General features: G+C 38.7%; 1 long non-coding RNA gene across 1 annotated transcript in view; it reads right to left on the bottom strand.

Annotated features, from left to right (window-relative positions):
• LOC127575357 (uncharacterized) overlaps positions 1-20,064 on the bottom strand; it is a 157,464-nt gene that overhangs the window by 117,827 nt on the left and 19,573 nt on the right. Inside the window, exon 2 of the long non-coding RNA XR_007957039.1 lies at positions 15,146-15,256. This is a non-coding gene — a long non-coding RNA (uncharacterized LOC127575357). The remainder of the gene's footprint in view (positions 1-15,145; positions 15,257-20,064) is intronic.

Below are 20,064 nucleotides of genomic sequence, written 5' to 3' on the forward strand. Positions count from 1 at the left end.
TGCTCCAGATTCCATCATCTGCAGTCTCTTGTGTCTACAACTTGAAGCCAATTTGGTTCCCTGTATTGGTATGGAAAAATAATAAATGTGTCCTTCTTTATTCTGTTTCACAGTCCCTAGGAATAAACTGTCTGGCTGCATTTGGAAAGCCCTTTTTTCCCTTCACGCTTGACTGTTTTGTTTGGAGCCTGTTCTTTCATTCCATATAGCATGAAAGAGATAAAAGGGCATTCTTCCACAATGGTGGGAGGTGTATTTTGGAACATCTGTATAAAAAATAATGGTTCACTTACATGGCAGACATTAGAAGTAGCAATTTCCGATTAAAACAGTAATTGCCTTTCTGTGTGCCTCTTTTTCATTGCAACTTCATTGCACTAAATCACAGCATTAAAAACACCTTCTTATTCTGTTCCATTTTGCAAAAAAAACCATCAAAATCAGGAAACTGACACCGTGCTAATAACTTGTGCCATAGCTCAGCGAGCTTATTGAAATAACTGAGAAAGTTCTTGACATTCCCTTCAAGCTAAAATTCCGTTCTGAACTCCAAGATATTTGCAGGTATTAGAGGCATATAATAGGTTAAGGCAAATATACTAGTCTAGATGTGATATTAATGCAATTATTGCAGTGAACAACATTCTGAAAGGATAACCCATTTCAATTAAGTAAGCTAATGCTCGGATGTGAGTGTTTATGATGCAGATACAAATCATACCATCATATTTAGCACTGATCTGTTAATATCACAAAGCTTTTCATCTGCTGCTTTCACATCTGAATGCTCACATCCAATGAAATACTCTTGAAATGCAGTTATAATGCAAGGAAATACAGGTGCCAATTTACCCACAGCAAGTTCCACAAAACTAGATACATGACAAATCATGTTATATTATTGCTTGAGGGCCGAGTATTTGGCAGGTCACCAGGAGAATGCCCCCGATTTTCTTTGAATAATGCCATGGAGAATAGATAAGGCTTCTGTTTAACATCTCATCTGAAAGATTCCAATATCCTTCCAGTGCTGATTTGGCACAGCAGCCTATAGCTTATTCTCAAGTTTCTGGAGTGGAACTTGAATCCACAACCTCCTGACCCAGAGATGAGTCTGATATTAGGGACGTGTAATGTTGTTAGATCAGAGCATAAACAACTTCTCTGTTAAAGATCTACTGTATCAAAAACGTACATCTTTATTTTAAATGCTTCATTGTAAGTTGAATGAAATGTGCTGTAAGAGTCTAATTATGTGCACTGACAAAGTTGCTTCCATGATGGCACAACAGACTGCTTTGTTGCCCAAGCCTTGGTTGGTAGAGTATTTTTATTTCTATTTTTACATTTCCTCCAGTGCTAAAGCTGAACAAAATAGCTCAGTTTGTACTTCATGTGCCAGATATTTTTTATTCTCTCAGCAAAATCAAGAATGGCTATTTGGACAGGAAAAAGATATTGCGAAAGGACCGAGGAAAAAATTCTACACCAGTGTCTTACAAAGTTGACTACCTTTACAGAGTCAAAGAGTGAGTAATATTTAGAGATAAAGAAGAACCTAAAAGGGAGTTTCAGACAGAGTTGAACACTTCTACAATGTCAGAGAGAAGTTTATGCAAGGAAACTTCATAGTTTACAAACATGGTTAAAGCTGTGCAAGGTACAGAGGTCACGTTAGTATACAACAGCTTGCAGCATTTTACATGGTGTGGTCCTCGGGACCTCCATATAACATATTAGGTCATATTATTTGTAATTTTGCTATTTATATTTTATCTGCGTCATTTGTTCAGCTTTAGTAAGCTTTTGGAAGAGTGCTGTAAGGCATGATTGGTTTTACCCCACAGAGAGATTTAGATCAACTACAGAGGGGAGGTAAAAGAGAAAACTACCTCTGTTTAAAATGGATTGTAACCACTGAAGTATTGAAATAAACAGAACGAGAGGTCAGGCACATCATGTCACTCATCTCATATTGCTGCAGTAAAGCGCTGGTACAGTGCACTGAGTGCTCAAGGAAAGGCCACAGAGATAAAGCTTAAGTCCACTGAAAGTTTTCATAAGTGTACAAATGGAGGAAGTTAGAGACAGGTAAGGTTAAATTGGAAAGTATTGGAAAACTGGTGCGGAGATCACGATATTTAATTAACCTTTGTCAATTCAATCCAGTGTAGGCTTCATCCGAAATCCTTGACACAATTTCATTTGCTTGAGAGCAGGGATCAACCAGTATTATCTTCTGCTGTTGCTAGTCTTATTGATAAAACCGTGAGTTTGATTATGCAGTTGACTAGCATCAGTTAAAATGAAGCTGCTATAATTAAACTGCACCACTTTGTAGATCTGAGGTTGCAAATGGCAGTGTAAGTCTTTCCACACTTAGAATGGTATGGAATAAATCTATCGACCTCCGATGTCTGAACACTGAGATGAAGAGTGGGAGAATGTCTAACAAGAGAGAGGTAGGATGACCACCAAGCACCCTCTAGTGTCAGTGGGATCTGCTCAGGAAATGAGCTTAAAGGCCATGGTCACAAACAAATTTGAATACTTTCCACAAGTGCAAAGAAGACTTATGAGAATGTTACCAGGACTCGAGGGCCTGAGTTACAGGGAGAGGTTGAGTAGGCTAGGACTTTATTCATTGGAGTGTGGAGGCTGAGGTGTGACCTTATAGAGGTATATAAGACCATAAAGTAGAGTGAATGCACACAGTCTTTTTCTCAGGGAAAGGGAATCAAAAACTAGAGGGCATTGGTTTATGGTGAGAAGGGAAAGATTTAATAGAAACCTGAGGGGCAACTTCTTCACGCAGAGGATGGTGCATATATGGAACAAGCTGCCAGAGGAGGCAGGTACAACAACAACATTTAAAAGACACATGGACAGGTACATGGATAGGAAAGGTTTAGAGCGATATAGGCCAAACATGGGCAAATGTGACGAGCTTAGATGGGCCTCTTGGTCAGCATGGATGAGTTGGGCTGAAGGGCCTGTTTCTGTACTGTATTGCTCAAAGATTCTATGACTCGGAGTGGACAAGATCAGTGAAACATTTTCAAAATGAATTTTGAACCAAGAGCCCTTGTTGCCTCAGTTGTACAATACCCCAAAGAACCAATAGTTTCCAGTCTATAAGCACTCAGAATTAGTCTTCATTTATTCCATCTTACATTCAGTTATTTATCATTACATTAAGAGAACCAGCAATATCTCCCAGCCTTGAACATACTGCTACATTTCCGACATTTACAGCAGTGATTACAAGCGACATTGTGTTAATCCAATTACTTTTAATTCTTTTGTGTGCTCTACATTCTTCTGCACTTGCTGGAGAAGTCAACAGAATTAGTGACAAGTCTATAAAATTATAGAAGAAGCTAAGAAGATGGCTTCTTTTGCACAGTATGAAAATCAGCAAAGTCTGCATCGTGTCAAATTTAATTAATAGGTTTCCCTCCAGACAAGTATTGAGACATCTTCCATGCCAGAAAGTTAGCTGCCCACAGATGAATTAGAGAGGTCAGAGATACATTCAGCAAGGCAAAAATCTCTCTCTTTTCCTGATACTGAGTAGCAATGGTAATTTGAGAATGCAACACAATTCTCTAGATCTTGTGTGTTCCCAGAATCTAGAGTTGTTAAAGGTAAACTATATTGCTATTCAGGCTTTGAGGAAACAGGATATACTCATTTGTTATATAAATCAAATAATACCAGTCATACAGAAGTAAGCAGGTCAATGATTCTTCCTCAAAAGCATACAATGTCTTCTCTTTAAGGCAATCGATTGTGAGGCCATTATTTCAAGGAAAATTGGTACTAGCGCTACAAGAGCTGGTCAATGCAATCAAGGTACATAATGTTCATGTTCTAGTCACAGACTGAAGCAGTACAAAGAAATAATGTAGCTCCTGCTACAACAGAATTATCAGCAAGTATACATTGGTGAGATTGAGCAACGTTTTGTATGTCCCAGCTAATCATAAACACAGTTAAAAGGTACCCTCAAAACATTTCTCCCCATGGCCCATTATTCCAATATTTTTGAAGGAGTGTCAATACAATACTATTTATTAAAGGAACAAATCACATCTGTAAACAGCAGTACACAAGTTCCTTTGAGCTATACCATAAGAATTCCCCAGTTATCTGTATAATTTCACCCTGAGTTCCAAGTATATTGCAATGCGCATTACAGAAATATATATATAAGCTGTAAAGATTGAAAATTGACATCAAAAGTCAATAAATTACTTTTATCTTACAGGTTAAACACAATGTCCAGCTCAAGTCCTTGTAAGCTTGGTAAATATGAGGTGCAGTGTAGGCTGGTTTTGTTGCTTTACTGCAGGGCTAACAATAATAACAATAATTATATAGAAATCATGCAGGACATGCTATTGACATTACATTTGCAATGCTAAGTGTGGTGTTTTTAACTGTCCCTTAATTAGAGTCATAGAGTTATAGAATTAAACACCACAAAAAACATACCCCTTGGCCCATCAGATGCAAGCCAACCATCAAGTACCTATCTGTACTGATCCCACTTACCAGCATGGCAGTGCATTGCTGATTTACATAATTACTTTGCTATTTTTGTTAACTGGCTGAACATTCAGACGATAAACTTACTGGTTCAGATTCCTGAAATGATCCTGCAACTTTGAGGAACTGAGTGGAGCAGATTTTGACCCAAAATTTAACTAAATTCATTCAACTTTTCAATAAGCAATGTGATTTGCTGCAAATGAGAACTGCCCTGTTGGTACCCTCACTATAATTAAGAACAACCAAAAAGTTTGGTAAAGATTGAAACACACAAAGAATTTCCTCTGACTCCAGTTGAATAAAAAACATTCAGTCCTGAAACACACATTCTCATACTAAGGGAACATTCAAATCAGCTTCTAACATTGTTTGATAAATTTGCAGCTTTCTCAGCTGGATTGGTGAATAAAGGAAACACTTTCCTCCAGAATGTTGGTAAAAATTCATATTTTTTTCTAGTTTGAAGTCAGATCCAGTCATGTGCATGTATTGCCTTTTTGAATCCTGTCCGCATGTTATCTACATCATCTTCATTTTATGGTTCAAGATACATGTGCATTTCTGAACCTGATTTTCACCAGAGATAAAATTAAAGGTGTCATTTTGCCTTCCTTTGTGAGTAAAGTTGGATTTTCTTTTGATAATTATGTGATGATGATACTCTTTAAATTGTAGCTATTTTCTAACAATACCAGTTCGACAATGAAGTAAAGACAGCAGAGTGGTGACACCAATTGTATACAGTTATAACACTTGAAGACTAAAGTTATTAATCAAAGGCTGAAACAGGCTTTTCTGGCAACAGGCAAGACATTTTTATGAACAGTGCCTTGCTGTAAGTTTGCAAGTGCCTTTATTGTCTCTACAAATCTTGATTCAATGCCACTATGTGACAAGTAAATAGTGAAATAGAAAGAATAAAGTAAAGAGCTCAAAAATTCTAGCCCTGATGCAAAGCTCTGTGAGAAGTAGAGAACCAGGTGCTTCTTCTTCATGCTACTGTAAGAGGTGGTACTCCGTGAGTGGATGTTGAAGCCCCACCAATGTGCATTATTGTCCCTGGAATAACTTGATAGGATGATGTTCTATTAGAAGCATGACTGAGGAATCCCAGATCCCAGAGCAGATTTTTAAAAAAGGAATTAACTAATTCCTTCAAAAACGAATGATTGTAAAGGAAAAGGGGAAATGGACTTGGTGCAAGTGGGTCCATTTGAATACCCAGTAGCAGCATATATTTGATTGAACAAAATCATTTCATCCATGTAATATAATGCTGGTGAGGCTATGAATCCATAATTGCATTGCTCTTTCCTTCTGCAGTTGCTATTCCATTGTCAAAGTGACAAAGGTGTTCAGCCAATAGAACCCATCAACAATGACCAAGATGACTTATCCAAGCATTGTGTATCTACTGAAGTTGTAAATGCTCTCCATGGTAGCTTGCAAGAAGTTAAAAGGCATAAAATTTCAAAGCATTAATGATCACTGACAATCCCTACAGTGGTCAGTATCTACAGGCTAGATTGCAGCTTTGGTTAGAAATCTGTGAATGCAGTTCTGTTAAACCTCAGTCTCTTAAGGGAACCATGCAGTTCTCTTTAGAGATTAGTTTATTTTGATTTGTAACCGGAGGTGATGAAGAATTATAGTTGTGAATGATTTTCACCACTGTTAACCTCTCATATTCTTTGGTTTGCTTTCATTGACTTCCTTCCACGTGGTAAATTGGAGTGGAGAGGAAATACCCATTTATATAACTTTGATGCAGATAAAGAAATGCCAGCAAAGATGTATGAGTCAATTGCCTGTACCATTCATGGCTCTTTTGCAGCTACCTATTCAAATTCCATCTTTTCTCCTCTACAGTGACTAGAAGTGCAGCCCCATAATCATTCAGAGGCAATTTGTTCACATACTGGAGTAACTGGGCACAGGGCAAGTGCTATTAGACTTTCAAATTCAGAGGCAACATGCTGAATAAGGCTTCAGATCAAATCACAGTGCCCCAAAGGGACTTACAAGAAGTCAAGAAATCAGAAAAAAACACCTTTAAATTACTATGTATTTAGCAGCGCAGAAAATAGAAACATCAAAAAATGTCAGAAGCTGCAGCCTTAACAGCAAGCAATTCCTCTGACAGGCCCTTTAAAGTCAATTAGATCTTATTAATTGTGTAATAACTATATGTCACACTTTCTCCTGTATGTTGAATTTAATGAAAAACGTGGGGTCCATTTACAGAGGGTAGGGGGTGGACGTGGGCAATGACTGGTGGAAATGGTAGCAGAATATTGTTGCATGGCATTCTGAATAGTGGTCACGTCCTGAGAATGGGCTTGTTTGAGGGCATGAGCAGAATGAAACCTGCCTTTTGTTTGTTAATGGCTGATTAAAGGCCATTCATCACTGCTCTTTCTGAAGCAGATGTGACAGGTTCAGCTACCTCGCTGCCAGCAGTTCCAGCCCAATTTACAGACTTCGATCCGTGGACAGCAATGGGGCACCTGTTTGGAACTCTGCAGCTCGCCTGAAGGATTTAAATGAGGTCCAGAGCCTGAAAAATCACAAAACCTTCTTGCTGCCAGATCAGATTATTCTCTAGCCAACCATCTTAAGGTCAAAATCAGTAAGCTTAAATCACATCACCCTCATTGCGATGCACATCCGCACAGAGTCCCATCAGCAGCACTCACACAGTTTGCATCCTGGGGAGTGCATAATCAGGCCCATAATATATGTTAATGTCTTGTTTAATTATCCAGCAGTACTTCGTTGCTGATTTTTTTTTGTGTGTTGCACTGCATTGATAGCTATAAATACACAGACACGTGTCAGCTTTTACGGTGTCTATCCACCCAGGAGAATGCCGTTTTCTTTACATTGCTGAATAAAGATGACAAACTATGTGAACAAATGTTCTGAGAAAAGTAACTACTGAACTGTGTAAATCATTAACTTTTAGTTTTTGATTGCAAAATCATTAACAAAGCAATCATCTTCAAGATGATCACAATGTGCCTCTGCATTCCTAAATTTACAGGAGAATTAAATACTTTTGCTTTGGAATGAGTTACAATGCATTGAAGCAAATAATCAGTGAGAGAGTCTTGAATTACATTAGTTGAGATAGATAACTGGCATAAAATTAGGTAGCACAATTAAAAGCCATGATATTCTTTACTCTGATAAAGAACAGAGATAATTTTTGAAAGCTCACAAATCAGGATCACACTTAATCCATGCCCATTCAGTGGAATGCACTTCAGCTTTTCCCACTATTTGATGATAGCTACAATGTTTAGCTAAAACTAATTGCAATATTCATTGGCTGAACACTGAAGCAAGGAATTGAGAACAGCTACAACAGTAAAGCCTTTCTGCACCTTTTCAAATTGAGGATGTACATATGGTTCGAGAGGAAGCTAGCAGCTATTCTACAGCTGAAGCTAATCTGTGAGAACACAGAGAATGGTACAAAATGGCCTTTGGGTACTGCAATGAAGGCTTTAATCAAGGAAATGGAAAGGGGGAGAAAATGTCCAATATCTGAAGGGAGCCTTCAGAAGCAGAGGTTGGGGACAGACATTGTAGTCATGCCAGGAGTATTACCCGAGGAGCATAAAGCTAGATTCTCCAAAAAGCTTCTGACCTCTCACGTGGTCAAGGTCAGTGAATTCATCATAAATGCCAGACTTCACCATAGCCTCAGAGACTGCTCAATTCACCACACCCCATTACTCACTCACTAACAACCTTTAGTTAATGAGGACTTGTACCCTAACACGTTAAACTCCTCTGTACCCTTTAGTTAACACTATTGCAAGCCTCACATCAATGTCGTGTGGATCGCACATACAGCAAACTATTCAATGACAGCCCTAATACAAAATCACTATACAACCACTAATAATACACGATCCTCTCTTGTACAAGATAAGTTGAAACATGCAGCAGAATTAAACTGGTAGGGGGATAGGCCTGCGTACAGGTTCTAACTATCATGGAGAGAAAGCTTCTGATCACCATTGTAATATCTGGTACTGAGGTTATAGCTAGCACTAGGCCAAAACAATAGTTTCCCAGTCCTCTTAATCTCTACAAGTTGCAGATGGTGTGGACACAGAGCTTTATGTTCCTTCTTTTTCCCACACCACAATCTTACTTTTGAGGCTTTATCACTTCAGAAGCTGAAAAAAATGAAACTTGGAAGAAGCCAGACATGTACAAGTCCTTCTGCAATTTACACCACAGCTGCATTTCATCCTTTAGAAAGCAAACGAGTATCTATGATGAATTTACAAGCCACGTCATTTGAGCAGACAAATCTAGTATGAATCTGGTATGTTTCCGTTCTGGTTGTTTCTATTTCATCAGTCACATGTCAATCACTTTTACTAAAATGAAAATATATGGAATGACATGAAGCATAAAAAAAACAAAAAATAGAAAGCAATATATTTGAAGATGGGCAAAAGCACAAATAGAACAGAAAATAAACTTGGCTTATAGACATTTGACAGTTAGGATCTTTTACTTTTGATCAATATTGTATTGAAGTATGTCAGTTTTTTTTTGTGACACGTTTGCTGCTTCACCATAGGACAAGGTCATTTAAATTTCTTCTTTCCATGAGCTGCAATGCTCCTGTAGTCAGAATTTGTTTCACGTTCACAACCTTCATTAAGAGTTCATACCAGTGATCACAAATACAGCAGATGGATTTTACTGGCACCCCTCCTCAACAGCGCTGCGACTACAGCTCAGTTAACTAAACAACTGCTCCAATTGTGCTAACCTGCACCATATTTAGATGTGTTAATGATAATGAAACTGCATTTAAAACGAACAAGAACTTGAACTTTCTCAGATTTTGATTAGTTCTGGAAAGGATGGGGAAGCCTATTGCTCTTAAGCTTTGTTCCCAGGTTAAATGAATAAAAAATAAACATCAATTCTTTGCCAACCCCATTGCATTGGTGCCATACACTAATCCCTCATCCACTCCACATTGATACCATGTACCGTCTTTTGCCCACCCCATATTGATGCCTACCCCATAATCCTACTCTGTCACATTGATGCTGAACACCCATCATTTGCCCATTCCATTCCATTGACACCAGGTACCCATTGTTCACCCATCCTATCCACACCAGATTCTCATTGTTTCCCCACCCTTTCACTTAAATGACTCAGGTGGGTGCAGTACAGGAAACACCTTCCTCAACCTCCCAACTCAGTCCCACTGGCTCACAGCAAGAGAAGCTGTGGAAGGGATTGTTCCCATAGGAAGCTCATGGAAGGAAAGAATGAATGTGCATCGGCTGCCTCTCTCTCTCTTTTTTCCATAATCTGAAGCTGACTGGTCCTTTGGAAAGACCCATTCGGATCAGTCAAACAATTAATATTTGCTATCCCTTTTAGGGATTTCTAGTGCCTTTAAAAGCGATCCCAAGCACTGGATTCCAAAAGCTGGACCTTCCCAGGCAGTAACATCAGCTGGAGGGGTGGGCATGGTGTCCTGAAGGAAAAGAACTCAGTAATTCAGTCAAAGGTGGCCTACTGAGCCCAGTTCCCTGCACCATTAAAATTATGCTGATGTAGAGAAAGCAAGGCCCTCTGAGATGCCTTGTGATGGATTTGCTTCATAACCATGCAGACTTCCTTGGCAATATTCTAAAGGAGTGCTGTGAACTGAATGATGTTGCTGGGTGCACACTTGGCAGGGAAAGCGCATCATCAGCACAAGTGTATTTCACAATTGGAAGTGCCCAGTCAAACTTCTGAAATGGCACGATTCAATCAGAAAATGATTGTGATCATGTTACATAACAGAAAAAAAATTACATAAGTGCCGGTGAAAAAATTGGTATGTGTCCAAATTTCGATTCCCATGATGAGCGTTGAGAACTAGTAAGACATATACAAGATCTAAGGAAGTCTTAAGATCATACTTCTGCTGGTGGTCAGTGCTGAAGCTCACACAGCAATGCATTTAGCAATGTATTACTTTGGTCTACGAAGCAGTGCTCGGCAGAATAGCTGAATCCTACAAAGTTTCAGGAAAAGATTATGTGACACCAATGTCAAAACTTTGATTGTGCAGCAAAGAAACCAGATTGCCCTTGGAGATTTTCTTTAATCAGGAATCACATCTTAGTCACAGGTTCCCTACTGAGCCCACTCATGTTCTGCTCTTCCATCATACACACATAGCTGACTGTTACAGTGAACCTACTGTCTAATTACTGCCTTCTGTGAGTTATGTACCTCTGATACCCTCTGTGTTTCTAGATCACTTTGACCTCTTGCTTTTGCTGCATTGAAAAGTATCCAACAGTGCCCATTACACTCAACGAAACAAACATCCTCTCTCCTTTTTCTAAAAATATTTCAAAACCACTCCTTTTCAGAACAGCTATTCCAAACCTGTTCAAGTGTAAGTGACATTCATCCTGTTTATCTGAAACTCTACATGTTTCCATGGGAGATCTTAAAGATTGGTCTTTAACAGTCCTTGGCAGACTATGTGTTTTTCTTCTGTTTTCACTGTCACTGATGTTCATGACCGAATTTTCAGATAAAAACAATTACCAGTGAAATACTAAATCTGTATGGAGCTAGATAAGTTATGAACTATTGTATCTTTCCATTCTTCTTAAATAATTCAGTATATCACTTGCAACATGAGAAGCCTCACTATAGAATACATTTTCATGAGAAAATGACAATTTCCATTATTTGGATCCCTCATATTAAGTTTTAGAAGTGTAATTCTTAAGAAATGCACACACCAATTGTTTTTCTTTTAGTTACAGAACCACAACTGGCTTGTTGTATTAAAGCATCCTACAAGGTTGCAAGGTAACAAACCGATTTATTCCTATGAAAATATCCAAGTTCACCACTTATCAGTTACTGAGCATCTTATCATGCACCATGTATATTAGTTAATAAGTTTATTCTCATAGTCCCTTTACTGAGCTTTTCTGATACAATCTTCAAATCTACACCCTCTCTATTAGAAAATCTAATTATCTCCTCATTATACAAAAACGTATTCAAACATGTCTAGCATTCAGATCAAATTGAAGTGATTTCTGCTTGGAAGACACCCTGTGGTGAAGCAATATGCATGGGTGAAACAAATATGTCTCTGCAACTTCAGCAGTAATGGTTTTGCTAATCCTTCTGCTTTAAAGATGGTTATTCAGGACATATAACTGAAGTTTGAGTTTAGTGACACTGAATATTGAAGCAACATTTTAATATCAAGAGTAAAGGATCTGAAATATTGAAAGGGAATCCAGCTAGCATATTAGTCTTTTTTCGATCAAATGTAACAATGAATACCAAAGATCTGTGGTTCCTATTTAATCTATTCATTTTTCATGACGAGGCCCCATGGGCAAGGGGGAGATGCAGGCAGTGGTATACTCATGCAGCTGCTGTGCTTGTACTTTTTGAAGGTAGAGGTTATGGGTTTGGAAGGTGTTGTCGGAGTAGACCAGTTAAATAACTTTGGTGCATTTTGTAGGTGACAAACACTGCAATCATGGTGTGCCACTGGTGGATGGAGTGATTGTTTAGCAGGGTGGATGAGGGTGCTAATCATTTAATGACACTGTTGACGACATCTTCAATTACTTTGCTGATGATTGAAAGTAGACTGATAGGGTAGAAATTACTGGATTGGATTTGTTCTGGTTTTTATGAACAGAATGTACCTGGGCAACTTTTCACATTGTCGGATAAATGTCACTATGGAAACGGCATCAGAACAGCTTGGATAGAGGCGCAGTTTCTTCAGGAGTGCAGGTCCTCCATTCTTCAGCTGGAATGTTGTTAATTCCCTAGGCTTTGCAGCATCCAGTGCTCCCAACCATTTAATATCATATGGAGAGAATCAAATTGGTAGGAGACTGGGTTCTTTGATAGTGGGGATCTCAGAAGGAGGTTGAAATGGATCATCGATTCAGCCTTTCTGGCTGAACATGATTGTGAATGCTTCGGACCTTATCATTAGCACTGTCTGGATGATACACTGGTACAGCTAGTGGAGTGGTTCAGGTTCAATCCTGACCTCCGGTGCTGTGTGTGTGTGTGTGTGTGTGTGTGTGTGTGTGGAGTTTTCAGTTTTTATGTTCTCCCAGTGGTTGAATGGGTTTCCCCTGGGTGCTCTGTTTTTTTTTCCCCCACATCTCAAAGACATGCTGGGCTGATAGGTTAATTGGCCACTATAAATGGTCCTTAGCATGCAGGTGAGTGGTAGAGCCTGGGGGTGGGTGAGAGTTGATGGAAATATGTGGAGAATAAAATGGGACTGATCCAAGTGGGTGTTTGATGGTCAATGCAGACTTGGTGGGCTATTTCTGTACTAAATGACTCCATGATTCTATGACCCTATGTGATGCTGGGCCCAGATATCATTGGCAACAGGGATATTCTTGGAGCCTTCCCCTTTTGTTAGCAATTCAACCGTCCAGCCCATTCAGTTCTAGACACAGTTGGACTGGAGCTTTGATCTGAATCAAATTGTCTATTGCATGTAGTTTTTGCTGATTAACATGCATGAACTGCAGCTCCACAAGGCTTATTATTTTTAGCTGCCCTTCTCATTGAACAAGGTTTAATCCTTTGTAGTAGTGGTGGAGTGGGGGATATTCTAATCCATGAGGTTACAGTTTGGGGTGGCATAGACTTCTGCTGCTGTTTAGAGTTCACAGCACTCCATGGATGTCCATTTTTGAGTTGCCAGATCCCATTTTGTACAATTGTAGTGCTACACAGCATGATGAAGGGTTCCTCGGTGTGAAGGTGGGACTTGGTTTCCACAAGGACTGTGTGGAGATTATTCTGGCGAGTCTTCATGGACTGGTGCATCTGCAACAGGTGGATTTGTAAGGAGATAGATCTATCCCTCATGTCGTTTTGCTCACCACCTACTTCAGACTCAGTCTGGCAGTTATGTTCTTCAGGGTTAGGCTGGTCAGACATTGGTAGCATGACTTAGCCAAGCGTGATGGTAGACCTTGAAGTCCACATCCAGTGTATACTCTGTACCTTGGCCACTATTACTTTTTTCTTTCAAGTACTGTTCAATCAGGAAGAGATTTCCTGATCCAGGTTTGATCTGATACCATGAGATGTCACGAGATCTGGAGACACCCAAGGTTATCCCCTCCCACCTGTATAAGTCTGCACTACCATCTCTGCTGGGTGCACCCTACTGGTAGAACATACCAAGGGATTGTGACAAAAGAATCTGTCATATTGACTGTATGATAGGTATTTTTTTTGAGTATGTTTGTTTCTCAGATTTTTGCTTGACTGGTCTGTGGGAGAGTTGTCACAATTTAGACACCAGTCACCAGATGTCTAATGGTGGACTGTGCAAGGCCAACTAGTCTAGGAGTCGCTTTGTCGTGCTTGAATTCAATGCCGAGGCCAATATCAAGTGATCCATCCAGTTTTATTTTTTCTTTGTTTTAAATGTTGTGACTGGCTGGACTATTTCAGAGGGCAGTTATGAGTCATCCACATGGGTGGGGGGGGGGGGGGGTCTGGAATCATATGAACGCCAGACTAGCTATGAATGGCAGATGTCTCCCCTGAAGGACATTATCAACTGAATGGCTTTTTACAACAATCCAATAGTTTCATTATCATCATTACTAACTCTAGTTTTCTCTAAAATTCCAGATTATAAATTGAATTTAGATTCCAAAGCTGGCATAGTGGGATTTGAACTCCTGTCTCTGAATTATTAGTCCAGGCTTCTCTATGCCAACGCCATTGTTGAATGATAGAACCCCAGGTAACTCTTCTATTGGTGGAGGGGTTATTGGATGTATCATAATTCTATCAATTCACGGGTTGATAATTGCCAGCAATTAATCAAGGCTCCTTTTATACAAATGATTGGTATAGATGCCATTTTAATATTATACAAGGTGAGCTGAACTAAATATCATTGTTCAGAACTTGACTATGTTAAGAGTTGTTGCTGGTTTGGCTAGACTACTATCCTTGACTCAATGAGCAGGAGAGCTGTTTTAATGCTTCTTAAAATTGTGCATTAATCCATCAATTCCTTGAAGAACATCTCATCTGGATCTGTGTTCTTAGTTTGTATTTCTGCAATCACTGCTTTAGAAAAGGGATCACTAATTTTTAAGTGCCTATGAGAACGATTACAGATGAGCTCTCAGGTGAATCCTTCAAGATTGATGCTCTTGAAATCACTGGCTTATGCTAATATTAAAAATAAAAAAGGGAAAATATCCATGGTAGCTTGCACTGCCCACGTCTTGGTCCACATGTATTGGAAAGACATAATATCTATTAGGTTTACTATAAGCCACTTGTTGAAAAAAACTCCTTCATTGCTTTGTAGGACTTGGCATAAAGCAAGTCTAAAAGAATATATGAGATATTAATATTGACTGGATAAAATAAGCGTATTTTTAAAAGAAATGCAATTCAGGTTACCAATGCAATACAAAGTCTGAATAATATAAGGGAGAGTTGATAAAACTCACCTCCACTAGGCACAAAATCAATTTTTCATCGTTTCAAAAGCCCTCACCTGCTAGAATTCATTGGATCAATTGACGATTAACATGTAGCAGAAGCCAAAGAATCACTGTCTGTGAAAGTGAATGTCTAGTAGTCAGGTCCTCTTCAGTTTTTCAATTTCCTGTTTCAACACAAAATTATGTTGCACTATTACTCTTCTTTGTTAAGACACTAAATGATGCTGAAGGACTTTGCAATGGCTTAAAAGCTTCAGAATCTGAAATCCACTATTAGCTTCAGAGATTCCACCTGGTACCCTATCCTAACTTGCTGCTATTGATTTTTGTAACAATTATACCTGGAAAAGTGCACAAGTGCAATTTTCTATATCTTTACTGCAGCAGTGTAAAGGAAAATCTGTTGTCACTGGTAACTAAAATGGATGCTGGTAACACTTACTGTAATACCTTTCACCTTGCCATCAATTTTTATTTTAAACTAACCCTCTGCTCTACTTAAAGAGCGGCTTTTCCATTCTAAAGGTAAAGGACAAAGGTGTTCCTATACTTATCAGAGTAATTAGGTGAGATGTATTTACTGCAGGATTCATTGATCTGTAGCACTGACTTTACTTACTGAGAGACTGACTGAAGTTAGATGTGATCCTGCAAGGTAATGATTTCAACTAGCCAACAGTAAGTTATCCTTCGAAATATAAGAAGGAACACTGGCCTCTTGAATTAGCCTTTCTGAAAAAATGCCAGTTCACATTCTATTGGATTCAAATACTCCTATATTACAACAATAAACTAGTCAGTTGTTAGGAATACAGAAATAGCTCAGCAATTGCACCAATGCCTTCCAATCTTGATTGTTATGTAGTGTGTTGATGTCAAGTGTGGACACACTAGGCTCAGCTGTGAGTGCCAAGAATACACTGTCAAGGCTCACACATGAATAAGTAGCCAATTGGCCAGAGAACAGATGCCAACACCCCAGTGGGGAGTTAACATATTCCTACTCTCCAGGGAGAGCACAGGGCATATGGGGCAAAGTAGTGATAATAGCCTTATTATTCTAATTTTAACTTTATGCAGCTGGATTATATTATTTTTAAGGAATATTTAGACAAAAATAAGAATAATAATCTACTTCATAATTAATTAAGGCTTGAGGTCTTTAAAAAGCACTAAGGAGGTTTGAGGACTTTAAAAGGCACTCAGGAGATTCTTTGAGCTTCCGTATCAATCAAATTATTGAATGTAATAAAAAATATTTTTGCCTAAAGCATTATCCTCAGGAATTTACTACAAGACAGAGCTTTTGGTTATGACAAGTATGTATATTTATGTTATTTATTCACAACTGCACCTCTATTAATCAATTGCAGGCTGAAACGTTAGCGGTGAACATTGGATTCTACTTGCACAACCATTTCCTGGTCCCATTATTTTCTGAGGGAAAAGGTACCATTTATTCTTACTAACAATACCTGCCTTTGACATTGATACACACAACAATTCAGCTCATTACAATGAGAAGCTTTGAAAGCAATAAGAAACAGATACCAAATACAGAGACTGAGCAACTAAGAAAATGGTAATATAAAACTTTGTTTCCTGTGGCCAAGGAGTTTCATACAGTGAAAAAATAAAGTTAGCATCAAGGAGTAAGACCACCCTGTCTGGAGTTCTTTAAGTTAACAAAGGCCAAAGTTTATCAAATTACTACTGCTACCACCCTTTATCCATGCTCTCATTTTTCTATAGATCTCATATTGTTTTATAATGTAAAATCCAAAACAGTACCTCATCAAGTCTTGCATGTTTTTAAACTCACTGCTTCACCTTTCTTTTAACTACTGTGTGAACAGCCCAAAATCAACAGCACATTATCTGTAACTTATGCCACCTGTAATTTGATTTTAAAAGAAACAGAGAGCTCCATGGGACAACAACATGATGGAGGTCTGGACTCAAACCAAACAGCTGATCGTACAGCAATGCAGAAAACAGATTCTCTTTAAAGAGTGGAGGAAATATGACAGAAGCTGAGGCAACTTCTCACAGAGAAAGCACCGTCAATTTTCTAGAAAAGTGCAGTGAATGCTGGAAAGCTACATGTATATTATGTGCATAAACAGCCTTAGAGAAGGGAAGGAAACGGGCAACAAAGAGGTCTTGAACAAAAAAATCACCTCAGTAACCTGACTAAAATACTAAATGTGTTTCCAGGAGAGTCTTATTGTTTGTTTCAGAACTGCGGTATCTGTAATATTATTTTTCACCTGCTCTTTAAAGATCTGTGCTTCTGTAACTCTTAACTCTTGCTGCTCCTCCACATCATTGAAACTTAAAACTTTGGAGACAATGTTTTTTTTTATTATAGCTACTAATGTGATGTTAAATTGTCAGGATATAATGCACGCCAGAACATTTTTCTTTCTTTTTGGAATTTCCTCAGGAATTGGAATGATTGATGTAACATCCATGCAAACACTGGATATACACACACAAACACAGTACCTTCTGCTGAAAATATAATGGACCATCAAAGAGACCCTGAGGAGATCCTGAGCAATATCTTGAGGTATCCCATTACAGAAAGCATACAAAATGAGTGGGAGCAAGCATTCACCAAGGCATTATGAAGAGATACTTGGACTGACAGGCCATTATCACTGGACCCAAGATAAGGGTTGACCTGATAGAGTTTATCAAGATTATGAAGGGTTGCAATAGGGCAAGTATCATCTCCATTAATTGGTAAGAGAGTAGCAAGAGTTCAAATTTTAAGATAGTTACCAAAAAAAGATAGTTACCAAAAAAAAGTCAGAAAAATGTGATTAGAAGGTCAAATTGACTGTCTTGAGCTCTTCTTAAAGCACTTAATGGAGAATTAGATTATTAATTGAAAAAATATTAAAGGGAATAAAGGATGAGCAGACCCAGGATTGTGACTATGTTTTAACAGCTCTTTCCAAAAGCCACAATGTTAGGAGTACAATTAAACACGGGCAACAAATGCATGCTTTGCAGTGGCATCCACGCCCCATGGACAAACAACAAAAAAAATGAGATTAGACCGCACAGGCTAGGGTCCTCTTGGGGTGGCTTTGTTTCTGAAATTGCTCAAAGTAGGATTCTGCTCATCACCCTCCCTCTCCTTTGACTGCCCTATTTTCCTGTGCTGGGGAACACGAAAGGTACAATAACTTCTTGATTTATGAAATAGACTTGTTCAGTGAAATTTCATAAAATGAAGAATTACTGCATAGGAACAACCTTTCCACATGGAGGGAATGTAGAAAAATTACTACTGGACAGTAGAATTCAATACTGTGCTATGTCCAATTATGGAGAACAAGCCCTTGTGGAAAGAAATTGAGGAAGAGTTTTTTCATCCAGAGAATGGTTGTAATCTGGAACATACTGCCTGAGAAGGTGGTGAAGGCAGGTACTCTCACTATATTTAAGAAGTATTTGGATGAGTACTTGAATTGCCATAGGCTGCACATCAAATGCTGGCAAATGGAAGTACTGTAGATAGATACCTGATGGTTGACATGGACATAGTGATCTGAAAGGCCTTTTTCTGTGCTATATGAACCCACATCTCTATGACTGTGGGAAAGTTTCCAAAATCATTGTTATATGTGGAAACAAGGGTTGGAAGATTCTTCACTTCCTTTGCTTCTTTAATGGAGCAGACAGAGAGGTAGGTTTTATCAGCTCCAATAATCATTCCTAAAAGTTTCCCAGCATTTACCATCTCCCATCTTCTGCTGGAATGTGGTAGGTTCATAAAATTTTCTGCCTCCCCTGACCTCACCCATTGACTTTGATTATGTGCAGCAGAGCAGTCAAGGGCCAGCTGATCAAATTTCTCTGAAGGAATAATTTCAACTTTCCAGGAGTAGGAACCCTATGGAAAGTTTTCACATGCTGCTGTCCCTCATCCTTTGTCACACTATGGTACCATAGTGATTATGTTACTGAGTCAGTAATCCAGAGGTTTAGATTAATGATCCAGAGACATGAGTTCAGGAGAGCTGGGGAATTTAAATTCAGTAATCCTGTTAATTAAATATCTCTGAAATGAGGAGATAGTAATGGTGACTATGAAACCACTACGCTGTTGCAAAAAAAAAACCTGGTTCACTCATGTCTTTTATAGAAGGAAATTCACCATCCTAACCTGTTCTGCCTCTTAACACAGCAATATAAATTCTAAAAATAATCAAGCAAACCATTTAATGCAAGGGCCATTAGAGATGAACAATAAATATTAGACTTGTTGGATAGTAAGAGCACATCCTCAAGTCATAAAGCATCGAAACAGGCTCTCCAGCCCACCAAGTCTGCACTGACCATCAAGCACCCATTTACAGTAATCCTATGGTATTCTCATTTTTTTTATTCTTCCCACATTCCAATCAGCTCACCCCAGGTTATATCACTCACCTACACATTGGTGGTTGATTGACCAACCAACTTACATTTCTGTAGGATATGGAAGGATACCAGAGCATCTGGAGGAAACCTGTGCAGACACAGAGAGAATGTGCAAACTCCACATAGAGAGCACCGGAAGTCGGAACTTAACCTGGATCCCTACTAGAGCTGTGAGGCAGCAGCTCTACCAAATGCCCCACCGTGCTGCTTCTTCATTTGTTTTTGTGAATGCAGAAAGTAACTGTCCGATATTCAAATGACGAATAGTGAATATCAGAGAAAATTCTGGGCCCATGATCTGTGTAAACAAACAAAAAAACTTGATGGCCCAGAAAATCTGTTTCAATTCTTTAACATTTTTAAATCATTTGGTACAGATCTTCCTGTTCCAAAACCTGAATCACTGGGTTGAAAGTTGTATAAAAATATCAGATGGGAAGAACCAAATGTCTTAATGTTCCACCCATTACTTTAAATTGATTTTTTTAATTCATCTTTCTTTATATGTATCTGTATATGTTTTTGGGAAGTTAAA

The sequence above is a fragment of the Pristis pectinata genome, chromosome 10 (genome assembly GCF_009764475.1).
Source record: "Pristis pectinata isolate sPriPec2 chromosome 10, sPriPec2.1.pri, whole genome shotgun sequence".
NCBI lineage: Eukaryota > Metazoa > Chordata > Chondrichthyes > Rhinopristiformes > Pristidae > Pristis > Pristis pectinata.